Here is a 19377-nt window from a genome sequence, read left to right as displayed (position 1 = left end):
ACATTAAGTCTTGTGATGTTTTAGGTTTCCAATAAGGAGGTTTTAAATTTTATGTCACGTCATTTTCAGATGCTTCATTCAAGAGATGTTTCCACTATAGAATGCAGAGCAAGGGCAAAAATACAAGTGATAGAGCGAGTGAGTGAGAAGGAGTGTTGTGGAAGGAGAGAATGAAACAAAAACAGAGTGAGTGAATGGCAGGGAGGCATAGAAGAGGAGTCTGGTAGTGAAGAAGACCTGCTTTTCCCTGCTCTTGACCTCCCACCCATCCCCCAAACAACCACAAACATACCTTCTGTGCAAAGTTGGTATGCAGAATTTCACGCCTCAGCAAGTGAGGGTGAGTCCCAGGCCAGGGGCTAAAGAGCAAAAGAGTGCCTGTGCTCAGACTTTCCCTGCTAGGGATAGTTTATCTGGAACAAGGCCTACTCTCTTGTATCCAGCAAGGATCTAGAAATCCTGCATGAATCTGCAAGGCACATTGGCAGCATAAATTTGTATAAACTGCCCCACCTATTGCCTTCCTACTTCCTGTGCTGTAGTTGTTTGTGTAGAGAGAGAGGTCGCAGGCAAGGAAATGTTGTGAGTCGGATACAGGACCGTAAATAGCTGGTGAGAGGTATGTGGTGTTCTAAAAGCATGAAAACTGTATACCTGTGAAATAAAGTGCTTTCGTATGTGTTCTTCTGTGTTTATTGTCCTGTGCATAAAGTTGCACCTTGTGTTTGAAGGTTTAAATTATTTCAGGCTTGCATGGAGGTAGACGTTTCTGAGTAACTTTTATTCATTTCTTAAAAGCCTATACTGTCAGGATGGCCGAGAGGTCTAAGGCGCTGTGTTTAGGCCACAGTCTCCTTTGGAGGCGTGGGTTCGAATCCCACTTCTGGCATGCCTTTTGGAGATTTAATCTCCTTTATCAGGTTAACATCTCATGGAAGTTGCATCTGTTGGTCTTCACCTGGCACGTTATTCCGTTCTCCTCTTGTCAAGAGAGATGGGGTTTCTCATATATTTAGGTTCTATAACGTCTTGCTGACAAAGCGCAATCCTTACCAAATGAGCATAGGACCCATGTAAGAGGTCATCTGGAAGAGTCATGCTCTTGTATGCCCTGGCCAGACGGACCCTGCAAATTTGGAAGAATGCCATGCATCTGGCAGACACCTGGACTCCAGCACACTTACAGCAATTCCCTCAGGGCTTTGATCAGGGGCTGCTTAAATTTGCATACTCCACCCTATGTTGTGACTTTGAGATCCCTTGTTGAAATTGCTTTAGCCAGCCAAGAGGTGGCTATTGTCTCAATTTCAAAGCAGCTTTGAGCCGTTCAAGTGGCTGGTGAATAGCACTTTCTCTTTGTTCGCCTCAAAGTTCTAAAGAGTTCTCCATAGGTCCTGCTCTGTACAGATTGTTCAAAGATCTGTTGGAAGTGCATATAATAGGATAAATAAATTGAGGGCATTCCTTTTCAGTACCTCACCTGCATGGCTGTCTGGCCTCTGGAAGATGTTGGGAAAACAAGTCAGGATGGCCGAGTGGTCTAAGGCGCTGCGTTCAGGTCGCAGTCTCCTCTGGAGGCGTGGGTTCAAATCCCACTTCTGACAGTCCTGTGTTTGCTCTACTTTTTTTCTTGAGAAATATGATCATTTCCCTCGCAGTGGCTTATAGGATTGTCTTCTTGGAAGAGTGCAGTGAGTTTTTTTTCTTACTCTAGCCACTATTGGCCTAAGCTCTGTGCATTTTTTGGTTCCTAATATCTTTCTCACCCTTTAGATGAAAAAGCAGCATGGGGTCAGGATGGCCGAGTGGTCTAAGGCGCTGCGTTAAGGCCGCAGTCTCTCCTGGAGGCGTGGGTTCGAATCCCACTTCTGACAAAACTTGAATTCCATTTTCTCTCTCAGTTCCTTTAGAATCTCAGCTAAAAATTGGCAATGTAAATAATATCTGAATAAGCACCAAACTTCAGTTTCAACTGCAAATGCATTTGCCCTATTCTATCTTTAACGTTAGTGTAATATTCTTCTAGCACTCGTGGTGTTTTATATTTGTTTTGTGGGGTACTTTAAAAATCTTTTTTATGAAAGAAATGGGTTACATTAAGTCTTGTGATATTTTAGGTTTCCAATAAGGAGGTTTTAAATTTTATGTCACGTCATTTTCAGATGCTTCATTCAAGAGATGTTTCCACTATAGAATGCAGAGAAAGGGCAAAAATACAAGTGATAGAGCGAGTGAGTGAGAAGGAATGTTGTGGAAGGAGAGAATGAAACAAAAACAGAGTGAGTGAATGGCAGGGAGGCATAGAAGAGGAGTCTAGTAGTGAAGGAGACCTGCTTTTCCCTGCTCTTGACCTCCCACCCATCCCCAAACAACCACAAACATACCTTCTATGCAAAGTTGGTATGCAGAATTTCACGCCTCAGCAAGTGAGGGTGAGTCCCAGGCCAGGGGCTAAAGAGCAAAAGAGTGCCTGTGCTCAGACTTTCCCTGCTAGTGATAGTTTATCTGGAACAAGGCCTACTCTCTTGTATCCAGCAAGGATCTAGAAATCCTGCATGAATCTGCAAGGCACATTGGCAGCATAAATTTGCATAAACTGCCCCACCTATTGCCTTCCTACTTCCTGTGCTGTAGTTGTTTGTGTAGAAAGAGAGGTCGCAGGCAAGGAAATGTTGTGAGTCGGATACAGGACCCTAAATAGCTGGTGAGAGGTATGTGGTGTTCTAAAAGCATGAAAACTGTATACCTGTGAAATAAAGTGCTTTCGTATGTGTTCTTCTGTGTTTATTGTCCTGTGCATAAAGTTGCACCTTGTGTTTGAAGGTTTAAATTATTTCATGCTTGCATGGAGGTAGACATTTCTGAGTAACTTTTATTCATTTCTTAAAAGCCTATACTGTTAGGATGGCCGAGAGGTCTAAGGCGCTGTGTTTAGACCACAGTCTCCTTTGGAGGCGTGGGTTCGAATCCCACTTCTGACATGCCTTTTGGAGATTTAATCTCCTTTATCAGGTTAACATCTGATGGAAGTTGCATCTGTTGGTCTTCACCTGGCACGTTATTCCGTTCTCCTCTTGTCAAGAGAGGTGGGGTTTCTCATATATTTAGGTTCTATAACGTCTTGCTGACAAAGCGCAATCCTTACCAAATGAGCATAGGACCCATGTAAGAGGTCATCTGGAAGAGTCATGCTCTTGTATGCCCTGGCCAGACGGGCCCTGCAAATTTGGAAGAATGCCATGCATCTGGTAGACAACTGGACTCCAGCACATTTACAGCAATTTCCTCAGGGCTTTGATCAGGGGCTGCTTAAATTTGCATACTCCACCCTATGTTGTGACTTTGAGATCCCTTGTTGAAATTGCTTTAGCCAGCTAAGAGGTGGCTATTGTCTCAATTTCAAAGCAGCTTTGAGCCGTTCAAGTGGCTGGTGAATAGCACTTTCTCTTTGTTCGCCTCAAAGTTCTAAAGAGTTCTCCATAGGTCCTGCTCTGTACAGATTGTTCAAAGATCTGTTGGAAGTGCATATAATAGGATAAATAAATTGAGGGCATTCCTTTTCAGTACCTCACCTACATGGCTGTCTGTCCTCTGGAAGATGTTGGGAAAACAAGTCAGGATGGCCGAGTGGTCTAAGGCGCTGCGTTCAGGTCGCAGTCTCCTCTGGAGGCGTGGGTTCAAATCCCACTGCTGACAGTCCTGTGTTTGCTCTACTTTTTTTCTTGAGAAATATGATCATTTCCCTCGCAGTGGCTTATAGGATTGTCTTCTTGGAAGAGTGCAGTGAGTTTTTTTTCTTACTCTAGCCACTATTGGCCTAAGCTCTGTGCATTTTTTGGTTCCTAATATCTTTCTCACCCTTTAGATGAAAAAGCAGCATGGGGTCAGGATGGCCGAGTGGTCTAAGGCGCTGCGTTAAGGCCGCAGTCTCTCCTGGAGGCGTGGGTTCGAATCCCACTTCTGACAAAACTTGAATTCCATTTTCTCTCTCAGTTCCTTTAGAATCTCAGCTAAAAATTGGCAATGTAAATAATATCTGAATAAGTACCAAACTTCAGTTTCAACTGCAAATGCATTTGCCCTATTCTATCTTTAACGTTAGTGTAATATTCTTCTAGCACTCGTGGTGTTTTATATTTGTTTTGTGGGGTACTTTAAAAATCTTTTTTATGAAAGAAATGGGTTACATTAAGTCTTGTGATATTTTAGGTTTCCAATAAGGAGGTTTTAAATTTTATGTCACGTCATTTTCAGATGCTTCATTCAAGAGATGTTTCCACTATAGAATGCAGAGCAAGGGCAAAAATACAAGTGATAGAGCGAGTGAGTGAGAAGGAGTGTTGTGGAAGGAGAGAATGAAACAAAGACAGAGTGAGTGAATGGCAGGGAGGCATAGAAGAGGAGTCTAGTAGTGAAGGAGACCTGCTTTTCCCTGCTCTTGACCTCCCACCCATCCCCAAACAACCACAAACATACCTTCTGTGCAAAGTTGGTATGCAGAATTTCACGCCTCAGCAAGTGAGGGTGAGTCCCAGGCCAGGGGCTAAAGAGCAAAAGAGTGCCTGTGCTCAGACTTTCCCTGCTAGGGATAGTTTATCTGGAACAAGGCCTACTCTCTTGTATCCAGCAAGGATCTAGAAATCCTGCATCAATCTGCAAGGCACATTGGCAGCATAAATTAGCATAAACTGCCCCACCTATTGCCTTCCTACTTCCTGTGCTGTAGTTGTTTGTGTAGAGAGAGAGGTCGCAGGCAAGGAAATGTTGTGAGTCGGATACAGGACCCTAAATAGCTGGTGAGAGGTATGTGGTGTTCTAAAAGCATGAAAACTGTATACCTGTGAAATAAAGTGCTTTCGTATGTGTTGTTCTGTGTTTATTGTCCTGTGCATAAAGTTGCACCTTGTGTTTGAAGGTTTAAATTATTTCAGGCTTGCATGGAGGTAGACGTTTCTGAGTAACTTTTATTCATTTCTTAAAAGCCTATACTGTCAGGATGGCCGAGAGGTCTAAGGCGCTGTGTTTAGGCCATAGTCTCCTTTGGAGGCGTGGGTTCGAATCCCATTACTGACATGCCTTTTGGAGATTTAATCTCCTTTATCAGGTTAACATCTGATGGAAGTTGCATCTGTTGGTCTTCACCTGGCACGTTATTCCGTTCTCCTCTTGTCAAGAGAGATGGGGTTTCTCATATATTTAGGTTCTATAACGTCTTGCTGACAAAGCGCAATCCTTACCAAATGAGCATAGGACCCATGTAAGAGGTCATCTGGAAGAGTCATGCTCTTGTATGCCCTGGCCAGACGGGCCCTGCAAATTTGGAAGAATGCCATGCATCTGGTAGACAACTGGACTCCAGCACACTTACAGCAATTTCCTTAGGGCTTTGATCAGGGGCTGCTTAAATTTGCATACTCCACCCTATGTTGTGACTTTGAGATCCCTTGTTGAAATTGCTTTAGCCAGCCAAGAGGTGGCTATTGTCTCAATTTCAAAGCAGCTTTGAGCCGTTCAAGTGGCTGGTGAATAGCACTTTCTCTTTGTTCGCCTCAAAGTTCTAAAGAGTTCTCCATAGGTCCTGCTCTGTACAGATTGTTCAAAGATCTGTTGGAAGTGCATATAATAGGATAAATAAATTGAGGGCATTCCTTTTCAGTACCTCACCTGCATGGCTGTCTGGCCTCTGGAAGATGCTGGGAAAGCAAGTCAGGATGGCCGAGTGGTCTAAGGCGCTGCATTCAGGTCGCAGTCTCCTCTGGAGGTGTGGGTTCAAATCCCACTTCAGACAGTCCTGTGTTTACTCTACTTTTTTTCTTGAGAAATATGATCATTTCCCTCGCAGTGGCTTATAGGATTGTCTTCTTGGAAGAGTGCAGTGAGTTTTTTTCTTGCTCTAGCCACTATTGGCCTAAGCTCTGTGCATTTTTTGGTTCCTAATATCTTTCTCACCCTTTAGATGAAAAAGCAGCATGGGGTCAGGATGGCCGAGTGGTCTAAGGCGCTGCGTTAAAGCCGCAGTCTCTCCTGTTAAATGGTAGCGGCAGTTTCAGTCGGTAACCCTCCAAGTATTGCCCGGCGGTAATCGCCTCTCATACCATTCTATAATTTACCAATGAAAGAGGCAGGCGCCGGAGACTGGAAGGCAGGAAACAAAGTTTTTATTCCGTCGGAGCAGAACACATCAGATCAGACAGCAAGGTATCGTCACGAGGTGCTCTAACTGCATCTCTGAGGCCTGGCCTCTTATACACAGGTTTATGACTTTATTGCAGGGTTATCATACATGGCACATTCTTGAGATTGTTTTGGAACATGAAAGAACATCCTCGGAATCCCCACTTCGAGCTCGTTCCCACTCATATCTACAGTGGAAGTCCCCACCCCATCCACAGGAGGAGATGGCTATCACACAGCTGGACATTCCGTCAGTTCCCGGGGGGTGTGTGCGACCGGCCGGGTCTCAGGGGGTAGGGGCTTTTGATCTACTGTAATCCCTTTGATGTGGGGTGTTTTCTCTTACAGTAGGGGCAATAAACTGCATCCGCAGGGCTAGGTGATGGCCTGGGATCGGTTCGGACAATGGGGCGCAGAGGAAGGGGGTTATCAAAGAGATGCATGACCATGTACGGGATGTCGGTCAGGAGCGGGGTGTGATTCCATGGCAGGGTTGCGCAGAAGGAGAGGGTTTATGGCCCGTGTATGAGAGAGCGGGGGTGGTCGGCGCGCGGGGGATGCTTGCAGCGCCAGGGGAACGTGCTGGCGATCGACAATGAGCGGGGGAGAGAGTGGGGTGCCTAAAATGGCGGCCGTGCGTTCGCTGTGCGTGGCGCTGGGGAGAGGCAAGATGGCGCAGATAATGTTCAGTTACAAGCTAAATTTCCACAGTCCTCCCTTTTAACATATCTCGCCAGCTTACCTGGCCGACATTCACCTTCGTTAACCCTTCAGCTATAATATCGTTAATGTTTTTCATACATTCCTTAAGGATACAGAGTTTTTAGGGCAGGCAGGAGTAATCTGACACATTTGTGCATGGTTACATACAGTTGAGGAGGTAGTACATACAAAATTACATCAGCTGCGCCGCATGTCAGGCCCAGGGGTAGGAGGAAGGGGGCTTGTTTGAGCACAAATAGGATACTGTAAAGCAAAAATGTTTCAGGCAAAACAAGGGATATTTCGTACATTACTTTAGGCCCAGACTTCGTGTGGATCAAAAATAGTCAGTATAGTCGTGTGCATGGCTGGTGTTGTATGAATGTCATTATACAAAGTTAGATTTTCTTAACTTCTCAGTGTACAGTGGGAAGTGACTGATGCGACATCATGAAAACTCGATAGGAAGATAGTTAATATAAAAAGGTGGTTGGGAGAGGATTTCAACTTAACATGGGTTCTTCTTTCCAGTGTCCTATTATAAAGAGCCATCACTGGTAAGCTCTTATTGTTGTTCTTCCTTTGTTGGCGCTGTTTAGCACCGGCGGTGGAGCTAAGGTCCAGCTCAAATCCAATTTCTCACGTGGCAGGGTGTGACCATTCGCTGTTCTCCGATCACAGTCCTGTTCCCTAACACAGTTCATCATAGGTACTTTGAGACAGGGTACCCGCTTTTTGTTCTTCTGTAGTTAGGTCAAATTCATAATCCATATAAAAGAGAGAGAGAAGGGGTGTGGCGTGCTTCGGGATGCCGGGGGAAGAGGGGGTGGAGTGGGATCGGATCAAAATGCGGACCAAGGAGAGCAGAATCTTCCAGCACTGGGCCCATCAATCGGGCCCGACGGGTTGGGACTTCAGGCACGCTGGTCAGTGAGCAGGGGGGGGGGCCTCGATGTAGCCCTTCGTTCTTTCGCTTATCATCCTGATAATGGTGCCTCGTCTCACGCCCTTTTTGCTTCGTTGCTTCCCCCTTGGTCGATGCCATAGATGTTCCATGGTCTGCAGCCAGGCTGTGCGTCACGTCCGAACCCTCTCTTCCGATGGCAGCACGTTATCTTTAAGTGAGTACAAGAAACAAAATCTTAGAGAGTTGGCAGGGAAGACATTTACACACTTCATCCTCTCTCCCAACCACCGAGTAGTTGCGGAAATGCTTTTATCGGCTGCTGTATGATTGGTGTCTATTAACTCTGATGTTAGTGTGCGCGTGACTAATCTTATTAATCATTGCTGTGGTGCATGTTTCTGTGGGTGTCCCTGTCCATCGTCTGGCCTTCTAGGTGTCGGTTCTTGCGCCCTATAATCGTTGCAGGAAGCCTGACATCTGTCAACCTTCTGGTCTATTAAAAAAAATCGAACCGGCTTCTCCGGTCGGGACTCGTTCATCTCAACACAAGTTTTGTTAATACACATTTTCCTCCGAGGACTGCTAAGTTTATGAAAAAGTGCGAGGTGCTACTGTCATGGGTTCATAAGTATCCATCTCGGGGAGGAACATAAGCTAAACATTATTCTTGCTGGAGACAATAGGTAACCCTTATCAGTTTAGGCGATGTATATTATTTTTTTTTGAGAATAAGGTCATCAGCTGTTTCGTTCGAAATACTCTGAGACGGCTGGTATAGGGCTGGGGTTATTTTGGGAGAACCGGGTGCTTTAGACATTCTATTTCGGGGTAATTGGGCGGGGGGCAATTCTGGGCGGTGGAGATGGTGTTGTTAAAGCTCTAAAAAACGAAAACCACTGACATATAGTCCCCGTGTTGAGGGCCAAATTGGGAGACATCAGTCGTCTTACCTGTCCTTTCTTTCTCAGCCAATTAAGCTCAACACTCGCAGAAAGGAGAGGTAGTAACGTGGTAAAGTACGGTCGTTTTGTTTCTGTCAATTTGTTTGAACACCACCGTGTTTCTGGCCAATTATACACTTACCGAAGAGGTATGTGTCGTTAATTTATTCAAAAAGAAAGAGGGCAAGAAAGCCTTTAGTGAGGGAGGAGCCTAGCGCTTGACCAAGATGGCCACGTGAGCTTTGAGCTCCCGAGACCCTCGTGCCCTCCGTCGACTATCCTGTCTCTAATCCTGTCTGTATGCATGGCATCGTGCAGATGACTTGTCAGGGAGGCGATTGATGCTACCCGAGGTCGGATCGCCCACCGGGAACCGGAGTTATGCATGGCGGAGGATTGAGGCCTATCTCTGAGGGATGCCAGGGGCTAGAGTTGGCAGGATGCCCGACCTCTAATTGAACAACAGCGGCCAGGCGAGGTGTGAACTACCGGACGGAGGTCCCCATCCTTTCACTTTCACTTTCTCGCCCTTTGTTTGCCCTGCCCAGGGAGTGCTCTCGGCTGCTTTATTATCATTTGGACGCTCTGCACGCTACTCTGGCGGCCCATCGCAGGACCGAGCACTCCTGATTCCTTTTGCTGAGAGAGGGCCGTCCTGTTTGAACCGACCTGCTTGAGCCAACCATGTCGGGCAAAGCAGAGGTGGATCGGCTGAAGCCTAAGGCCACCAGGCGGGGAGCCTATACTCAAGCCAATAATATGGACCGCTATGCCCAGCAGAAGGGGTCACCGGGTGGACCGAGCCAGTCGCCGGATACACAGAAGACTGCCTCACCCTTGGCCCCGGAGCTCTCGCTGCAGGATGTCATGGGCGCGCTCGAAGGGCTGCAGACTTCGATTGGGAGACAGTTTGATGCCCTGGCGCACAAAGTGGATACCATCTTGGTGGACGTTAATCTGATCCGCGCGGATCTGGGCAAAACAAATGAACGAGTTAAAACCCTGGACCTCAAGACCACGGGCCTCGCTGATGATGTCTCGGAACTACAGACCGAGGTCCGTAAGTTGTGGACCGAGAGTGATCTCGCCGCCCGTCGGCTGGAGGACTTTGAGAGCCGGGCCAGGCGCAACAACGTGCGCGTTATCGGGGTCCCGGAGTCCTCGGACGAGACTTCTGTAGACCTGCTCGTGGAGGACTTGGTGCTTAACCATCTGCAGCCTAAGGGTCTTGGGAAGTTTTTCGCAGTTGAGAGGGCCCATAGAGTGCCGGGTGGGAGGCCCAAGGTGGGAGCCCCACCGAGGCCGATTGTCGCCCGGCTCTTTCATTTTCGAGATCGGGACGCTATCCTGCAAGCATCGAGGGTGACGGGCCCGGTCCCCTTCCAGAACGCGTCGGTGAATTTCTATCCTGACTTCACCCAGCAGGTGCAGAGGCAGAGGCAGGGCTTCCTGGGGGTGAAGAGGCAGCTTCGGGAGAGGGAACTGAAATATGCCATGCTCTTCCCTGCCAGACTACGTGTGGTGTACGAAGACCGAACATTCTTCTTTGAGTCGCCTGTCATGGCCGATGAATGGCTGGACGCTCTGCCCCGACGACGGACGGGAGAGGACACTGCCGCAGACGGGGACAGTGGCCGGGATGAACAAGGTTGATGTCTTCGGAACCGGACTGACTCGATTTGACTCTAGCTAATGACTTGAACAGAATGCAGTAAATACGGAGGGTTGTGGGAGGACGAGGGGAGCTCTTTCCTCCCTTAGGGTACTTTTTGTAGATTTTGGGTTTGGTAGGGCGACAGGCACACTGCAAGTTGGGGGGGCTTTGTAAGCTGCAGCAGGGGTGCAGGGTGGGGGGGATAGTTGGGATTTTGGGTTTGTTGTTGGGGGTTCGTTTCTGCAAGGCGTAGTGATTATTTTCAGGACTGTTCTGTGGTAAATAATTTAATTACCGGAACTTAATTTGATGCGGAAAATTAATAATAATAGCTCAGAAAAATAAGAGGCAGAATCCGTGGTATTAGAGGTTCGGAACGGGCTTTATTCCAAGATCAATTCGAATTGATGGGCTCCATATTCCATCACCACGAAGGTTCAGGAAGTGAAGGACCCTACTTTATTGACAAGTAATCATTTTTATACAATAGGCATTACAGTGAAACAGATGCAGGGGGCGTAACAATTGATAACACATACATGCGTAACTAAAGTGGGTATAACTAGGCGTAACTTTAAGAACGTCATCAGGTATGAAGTCACAATAGGGTGGTTCCATGAAAGAATTTCGCAATGTCAGCAGAAATACTTGGCAGAGATGCGCGCGCAGCAGCATGACGTGTGATTGACGTGCAACTAGGGGGTGAAGGGGACTTGACATTTAGCTCTACATGTGGAGACAGGGAGTCTGGGGGGTCAAGTCAACCTAATCCCAAATCATATCTAACATCCTATGTTTAAAGAACTATGTTATCCAAAAGGAAAGGTCTCTTGAACAAAATCTATTCTATACTGACTGTGAGTGCGTGTACAAGCGTCTAAGTGTCTACACTAGATGCGAGAGCAGAAATCTTCCATAGTAACAGGGCTATGAATTACTTGCATAAAGACAGAGAAACCGGGCCCTTTGCTCGGTAGCTGGAAGAATGTTTACTTGAACTACTAGACAGGAATGCATTGGATGGGGAGCGGAGCAGATAATTTCGAAGGTGAAATACAGTTTTTGGCAGGCAACAGGCTGGAGTCAGGCACCGTTAGCCGCGCAGGGAGTAGGACAAAGTTCATGGATATAGATGCGAGCTCAGACTGAAGCTTTCAGAGGCAGAAGGCAAGAAAAGGCTTGATGGCAGAATCAGGGCCTACTCGCCTGGACTGAAAAATGGGATAAATGAGCCATATAAAGTCGGTGGCCTTTCATACTTAGGAATGGAATATCCGGCCCATTCATGGCGGATCTGAAAGAGGACATGTTGACGGTGGACGCACATGTGTTTGCGTCTTCATAACTGGAACTGGAGGGATCATACATGTACTTATGATTTATACATGAAACCGTTGGGGTCCAAGATAGGGGACATAACTGATCATAAAAATCCATATTTCCACATTCCCTCCTTGTCCCCTACTTGCCCTTAAGAGATATCAATCTTCATCAATCCATTGATCTGTTCATATAGCATCATTTGTTCTTCTTTTTTCTTCTGGGATGAATGAAATCTTGGTGGTGGAATACACGATGTGGCACACAGACCACAAATCGCTGGTCCACATTGTAGGCATAGACAGCAACTGAATAGTATGAGAAAGCCAATACCTAGGAAGGATAGGACCCTCCATCCAAAGGTAGATAATACACTCCAAAACCAACCGGACCAAGTCCAGGTGCCTGGATTCTGGTGTATCTGGCTTACAATCTTATGAAGGCGAGTTATGGCTTTATATACAGATGGCGAATTTTCTGGTATGAAAATGCAACAGCTTGATCCGATGACCCTGCAAGCTCCGCCCCTATCGGCCAGGATGACGTCAAGGACAAGACGATTTTGAAGCACAACGATCCGCATAGCAGACTGCTCTTCTGTTAAATTGCCTAAGGCGGAAATAGTTTCGTTCACTACTGCTTCAAGGGTTCTGGTTAATCTACGTATCAGCTTACTATTGGTAACTGTACCTATATAGGGAAAGAGACCTTTATTGAAATCTGTGTATTTTTCCCATGCTGTCTCAGTGTAGTCGACTATTGGGAGATCTCTCCGTTCTCTATTGTGTACTAAATGAGTATTTCTATGATAATCAGGAGGAGCTAGGAAAACAGGTGGCAAAAGGAATCCGATGTAGCAGGTACCATCCCAATCTAGAGGCAAACGTATATATGCCGTCTGACCACATATGAAGTAGGAATGGCAAGAAGCTCTAAATGTAGACTTGCCTTGATCACTGAATTCTATTACAGTGGTGCATCTACTATGGCCCATATGTATGGAACCATTCTTTCTTACACATAATTCACCTTTAACTGGAAATACTGACATGGCGGGCAAAATTGGTGCAGCTTCGGATTCGACATTCAGGATCATGAGATTAAGCGTGAAATTCCCTAATCCATATACTTCATTTTCTAGATCAGTTCCTGTTCTTTTGGGAAGTCCCTTCTTGTCAGGGTAGCAGATTTTGAGCAAAACTAAGTTCAGGTTTCCCCATACCCAGTTGTCTTGATAAACTGCAGAATTCGAATCTAGGGAATTAATTAAACTAAACCATGCTCCACAGGAGCCATTGTGTGTGAACGGATATGGAAAGAGAGGCAGAATTCCCTTATAGTTCTGATAGGGAGGGAGTCGGCCACATATCCAACAATTTGTAGCATTGCTAACCTGATGGGAATGATGTAACATACTAATAAAAGTGTTATTGCGCAGCGCAAATCTATAGGACAACTCATGCGGGGGTAATTCACTAAAAGAATGTTCAGTAGTAACATTGTAAATATGTTTAAAAATAGGATAATATATGTGCAACAATATACTTGCAGTGATTATTAATAGACTTAAGAAAAACAAAATTAATAACGTCACTGTGCAATGACTACGCAGTGATTTACAGTACGCATGTTGTTTCAACTGCATTTTTCGGTTTCTTTCTCTATTCAGGTCTAGACAATACATGTCAGATACAAATTCGACCGATTCACCTTGGAGAGGACTTAAACAATCAAATTGTCTGACTTGTTAGACCGTAGTTTTAGTTTATATTGTTCCTTGTCATTCAGTTCAACCAAAGGAAGCTTTGAGTCAATCGGTGAAGACACGCAAGGTGTGTCGTTTACATCGGACGGTAGTCCATGAAATTTCTTGATATGACTTGAATGTATCCAGCCTTTTTGACCTTCGATCTTCACGGCTGTCCTCGTTGTTAACAGTACGAGTTGAGGCGATTTCCACCTAGGATCCAGCTGAGACTTCCGGTCAAAGTTCCTCACTAACACCAAATCCCCGGGAACTACGTCATGGGGTTTCACCTCGGTGTTGTCGGGAAAGGCTGCAGCTACCTGTGAACGACAAGATTGTAGTGCAGACATCAAGGAAGCCAGGTAATCTGTCAGCATATTACAGTCAACATCAGTTATTTTGCGTGGTATAGGCGTCCCCCACATATTTGGTGGTCTGCCAAAGACCACCTCATAAGGGGATAGCCCTGTTCGAGAGTGTGCTACCATTCTCATGTAAAAGAGTGCAACTGGTAAGGCTACTACCCAGTCGACACCTTTCTCTCTACATATTTTGGACAATCTAATTTTCAGGGTCTGATTATGTCGTTCCACGAGACCTGCTGCCTCGGGGTGTCGGACACAGTGAAATTTCCACTGATAGCCTAACAAAAGTGAAACGTGTTTCATTAGTTCGGATGAGAACGGCTGGCCGTTATCTGAGTAGACAACACGTGGTAAACCGTACCGTGGGAAGAATTCTCGAACCAACTGTTTGGCAGTAGTCGGGGCAGTGTAATCTGAAACCGGGTATGCCTCTGTCCAACGGGAAAGAGCACAGACAACTACGAGAACATATTTGAATCCTCGACATCGTTCCATCTGGATATAATCCATCTGGAGGACTTCAAAAGGGTGATCAGGAGGCTGAAATCCACCTTGTTCTACGGGAATGCTTTTACCTGGATTAAACTGACAACAGATCATACAGGTACGAACTTTTTGTTTAGCTGCTGCTCGTAAATGTTTGTTGAACCAAATGTGTTGAATGCTGTCTAGCATAGCTTTTTCTCCTAGGTGCGCTGGACTATGTACAGTATTAATTATAACTTGAACCATTGAATCAGGAAGGAACCACACAGATTTTTCCTTCGTCATCCATCCTTGATCCGTTTGGATCCCTCCTAATTCAGTCCATTTCTTTATTTCATCTGGTGTAGCATGTGTCTGTATGTCAATTACGTCAAGAGCGGGATCCTTAACCGTCATGCAATATGTTGGTGTCGGGACTATTGTCTTTATCATGTCAGATGTTTGAGTTTGAGCAGTCTGTTTAGCTGTTCTGTCAGCTAGGTCATTGCCTTGAGAAATGATATCAGTAACTTTCGTATGAGCTTTACATTTCATAATTGATATTGCAGTGGGCAGATGTATTGCATCTAATAAGGCATGAATAAGGGGTCCGTGCTGAATGTGGGCACCGTGAGAAGTTAAATAACCTCTCTCTCGCCACAGCACGCCGAAGTCATGTACAACTCCGAATGCATAACGTGAATCAGTGTATATGTTGACATTTTTATTCGTAGCTTGAATACAGGCTTGTGTCAGAGCGATAAGCTCTGCTGCTTGAGCGGACAAGGTATTTATGCGATTTGTTTCAATGACTTCAGTGTCTGTTGTGACTGCGTAAGCGGCCACTAACTCTCCTGTACTTGTTCTCATACATGAACCATCTACATACAACGTCAGGTCTGGGTCTGACAATGGGACGTCTGTCAAGTCTTGTCTGGGTTTCGTCGTGATAGTGATAACTTCAATACAATCATGTGCAAGTGGGTCTGTTCCATTTACAGGTAACAGTGTGGCAGGATTCAATGTACTACAACGTCTGATTTCTATATGTGGCTGAAACAATGTTAATTCGTAACCAGTGAGTCGTGCTATAGTCAAGTGTTGTGTTTGTGTGCGGTTCAAGAGAACCTCTACTGCATGTGGTACTTGTACTGTCAATTGGTGTCCTAGTACTATGGCATCGCTTTGTCTGATTGCTAAAGCTGTCGCTGCCACCGATTTCAGGCACGCAGGCAGAGCCTGAGCTACGGGATCTAATGTACTAGAAAAATAAGCACATGGTTTGTGTGATCCTGCTTGTTCCTGTGTGAGTACTGACAAGGCAGTACCTTCGCGTTCTGTAACAAAGAGTGTAAACTGTTTATTGTAACATGGTGTTGCTAAAACAGGTGCTTGACATAAAGCTTTCTTTAGGCTTTCAAAAGCTTGTGTATGTTCCTGAGTCCAAGGGAGAACAGTCGATGTGGCTGCCTCCTGTGTTGTCAACTGAATGAGTGGTTTCGCTAGAAATGCATACTGAGGGATCCACTGCCTACAATATGAAGTGAGGCCTATGAAAGCCCGCACCTCCTTTTGTGTCTTGGGTATTGGCATGTTAGCAATTAACTGAATGCGATCTGGTGTAAGCTGTCTTCCCTCCTTGGACAGCGAGTGCCCTAGGTAAATAACTCGCTGGACACAGAATTGCAGCTTAGAAGGGGACACCTTGTGCCCCTTTTCAGCCAAAAATTGTAAAACCGTCAGTGAGGTTTTTTCACATTCAGGTTCGCTTCTAGCGGTGATCAGCAGATCATCGACATATTGAAGCAGGGCAGTGTTGACTGGCATGTGGATACTGTCAAGTTCTCGTTTCAGTGCTTGGCTATAGATGCTGGGGCTTTCTGTGAATCCTTGAGGTGCGCGTGTGAATTTAAAGCTTCGTCCATTTAAACTAAATCCGAACAAGTATTGGCTTTCCGGATCTATTGGGACGCTGAAAAAGGCATTCTTGAGATCAATTACAGTAAAGAATGTTGCTTCGGAATCAATGGCTGTCAGTAATGAAGAAATGTCTGGGACTACGGGGTATTGTGGTACAATACATTTATTTAATTCGCGCAGATCAATAACCAATCGATATACTGGCGGGGCTTTTGGATCAGTTCGTTTAAGAATCGGAATTATCGGTGAATTACATACATTGGAGTCGGTTTCCACAACCACTCCTTGGGTAATAAGCTCGTCAATGATTTGCAGTAAAGCCACTACAGCATCTGGGGGTAACTTATATTGTCGCATTCGTGGTAGTACCACTCCTGCCTTCAGTGTGACTCGATATGGTGTAATGTTCATGCAACCAACATCTGTAGGGCCTTGTGCCCATAAATGTGTGGGTAAAGTCTGCAGTCGGTCATCCATGTCTCGGGACACATAGTGCCCTTTGAAATCACGTAAAAACAATCTTACTCCTTCCGGAGAACAACATATTATAGCTCCTAGAGCTTTCAATGTTTTTATGCCTAACAGGTTTTCTGGACATGATTTAGTAAGCAATAAATCCGTAGTTCGTGTCAAGGGACCAATCGTAAGTGGAAGAGGCTGTGATACTTCGTTAATGATAGGTTTTCCTGAAAAGCCAAGGGAAATATTCTGTGTGCCTGAGAGGGGTGCCCCTGGAACTTCACTACGTTTTATTGTTGTTCGGCTTGCCCCTGTATCAAGTAAAAATTTTCTATCTTGGCCTAATAGTTCACTGTGTACATAAGGTCCTTCTTGATCTACAGGGACCTCAATAAGGGGTAAGCCAACTTCCCTCTCTAGGCTGTTTCATGAGTATCGTTGATAATCAGGATAGTCATACTGTGCGGTCTGATACATCTGTCGTGTCGTTGTTTGTGTGGCAGCAATAGGCTGCGGTGGTGGAGCTGGCATAGACTGTTGTGGAGCTGGCATGGACTGTGCATGCTGCGGGGCTCCTTGTTGGTTCTGATCCTGTCTAAGTGGTCTTGGTCTTTCTTTTGTGTTACCTATGGCGATATTATGTTTTAAAACGGGACAATCGTGTACATAATGACCTGGCTGTTTACAATAGTTGCACGTCCCTTTTACAGGACCTGCTGAAACACTGGACTGTGTCATACCCTTTTTATGACCGTCAGCTGGAACTGTCTGGGAAACTAGCATTTTCATTTTCGTGTCTTTCATGCGTCTTTGTTCATGTTCTTGTTCCTCTCTAATTCTATTGTGATGGTACTGTAGCATTTGTAACATTTGTGACGGGGTGTTACCTTGCCAGGTACTCTCGAATTTCAATACTCTATTCTTAACTTGGGGCAAGGCATTTTCAACCAATTTTGTCACAAACAGATGTGGATACGACTCGCTACTTGCTTTTATTCCACTATTTATACTAAAACATTTTTCAAATCGGGAATAGAAATCACTAGTGTCTTCATCTGGTTTTTGTTTACAGGCTGAGATTGCACCCCAGTCTTCCTTTTTCGTAGTTAATAAACGTGGCAGTACCTGTACTAGTAAACCTGGTAGTGTTTTGGTCTTGTCCCCGAGCCCTGAACCTGGACCTCGAGCTTTTTCTTCGTTTTCTAATGCTGTCCAATCTATCTTCTGGTCTCCCACCTCCCAATCCTTTTCCTTGAGTTTTTCGTAAATGCCCGCAGGCATTAATACCTTCAATATTGTCATAATGTCGGGGTAGGTATATTCTCCCATGAGTAACATATCTTTAATTTCACGGTGGAAACCCGCTGGGTCTTTGTCATGACTGGGTACCACTTTCTTCATTTCTAATAGTTCTATTTTGGATATCGGTGTGTATACAAACACACGTTTAAACTGATTGTCCTCACCTTTTATCGGGTGAACTTCGCGTAAGGGATTCTGTCTATCCATGTAATACGTCGTTCTTTCCTTGATGGGCAGTGAGACATGTTCGGGACATACAAAAAGAATGTACTGCTTTCTGGATTCTAGTATTTCTCTAATTAACTCAGTACCTGAACCTCTCCATTTGTTCGTGAGTAATTCAGTCAATATATCAGGTAAGGGACCAGGATCGGAATGTTGGCTTTTATATAATATAAGGAGTTGTTGAATCATATAGATACCAGCTAAACGCTGTTCATCTGGGGTGAGGTTCAAAAACGTATGCGCTAGTGTATCATCACCATATTTTCCAGGACTATCAACCCAGTGTACGGCTGACCTGGCTAATTCTTGTTCGTCCATAGAATCGAGTATATGATAACCCCTTCGTTCTCGAAGTAATTTGTCAGCGGCTTGGGACGAATGTTCGGGGGACCTTAGATTTATTATAGGAGTTTGGAATTTTCTGCTATTCTCTGGACGTATCGGACGTATCGGATCAGTAAAGCATCTAGTATTATTGCAAGATCTTCCTCTACCTACATAGGCCATGGTTTCTAACTGTCCTGTGGGCAGTTCTAATTCTTCCTCGTCCTCGGTTTGTTCAGGTTCGTCTACTGCTAATCTTTCTTCGTGTATTCGTTCTATTTCTTTGCGGATCTTTCGGCACATAGCTACTATACATGATCGTTTATCATGTCTCCCCTCTGATATATTCTTACTCCATGTGGTAAGAATTTGCATTTCTTCCAGATTTACCCCTGGTCGGTCTTGATTTCTGATCACACAGTTTATGAGGAAACGTAACAGTTCCCCCTGTATTTCCACTTTTTGGTACTCCATGGCTCTGTTAATACTCTCAGGATCTCGCCCTGACTGGACAAAGTGATATATATTTTCTAAATGTGCAGTCATTCCTGGTATCTTCCCTAAATATATTGCAGCTCGTCGGATACGTAATGATGCCAGCACCATTTCGTCCCCTTTTACGGGCACAGGGTCATATCTACAATCTATTAGAAGTTCCTTGAGCGTGTTGGGAGTTACTAGTTTGGGCGTACGTTGGTGGGCTAATTCTTGAAAGGAAAGTTTATTTACTCTGGGTGGCGTGGAAAAAACGTTTGATGTAGCTCCGGTAGCACCACCTGGGGTGCTGGATGTGAAAGGATTTGTTGAACGTGATATAGCAACCATAGGTGTGGATACAGATGTAGAAACAGATGTGCTTGCCGGAACTTGTG

General features: G+C 45.2%; 6 non-coding genes across 6 annotated transcripts; all 6 read left to right on the top strand.

Moving 5' to 3' along the window:
- The first annotated feature begins 806 nt into the window (after nucleotides 1-806).
- On the top strand, nucleotides 807-889 carry TRNAL-UAG (transfer RNA leucine (anticodon UAG)). The gene has a single exon. It is a non-coding gene; the product is annotated as a tRNA-Leu (tRNA).
- Nucleotides 890-1521: 632 nt separating this feature from the next.
- Nucleotides 1522-1604, top strand: TRNAL-CAG (transfer RNA leucine (anticodon CAG)). Its single transcript has one exon. It is a non-coding gene; the product is annotated as a tRNA-Leu (tRNA).
- A 187-nt stretch (nucleotides 1605-1791) lies between these two features.
- Nucleotides 1792-1874, top strand: TRNAL-AAG (transfer RNA leucine (anticodon AAG)). Its single transcript has one exon. It is a non-coding gene; the product is annotated as a tRNA-Leu (tRNA).
- A 1024-nt stretch (nucleotides 1875-2898) lies between these two features.
- On the top strand, nucleotides 2899-2981 carry TRNAL-UAG (transfer RNA leucine (anticodon UAG)). The gene has a single exon. It is a non-coding gene; the product is annotated as a tRNA-Leu (tRNA).
- A 632-nt stretch (nucleotides 2982-3613) lies between these two features.
- TRNAL-CAG (transfer RNA leucine (anticodon CAG)) lies at nucleotides 3614-3696 on the top strand. Its single transcript has one exon. It is a non-coding gene; the product is annotated as a tRNA-Leu (tRNA).
- A 187-nt stretch (nucleotides 3697-3883) lies between these two features.
- TRNAL-AAG (transfer RNA leucine (anticodon AAG)) lies at nucleotides 3884-3966 on the top strand. The gene has a single exon. It is a non-coding gene; the product is annotated as a tRNA-Leu (tRNA).
- The last annotated feature ends 15411 nt before the right edge of the window (nucleotides 3967-19377 follow it).

Source organism: Triturus cristatus, chromosome 6, assembly GCF_964204655.1.
Source record: "Triturus cristatus chromosome 6, aTriCri1.1, whole genome shotgun sequence".
In the NCBI taxonomy this organism is placed as follows: domain Eukaryota; kingdom Metazoa; phylum Chordata; class Amphibia; order Caudata; family Salamandridae; genus Triturus; species Triturus cristatus.
This window is presented reverse-complemented; position numbering and strand designations above follow the sequence as displayed.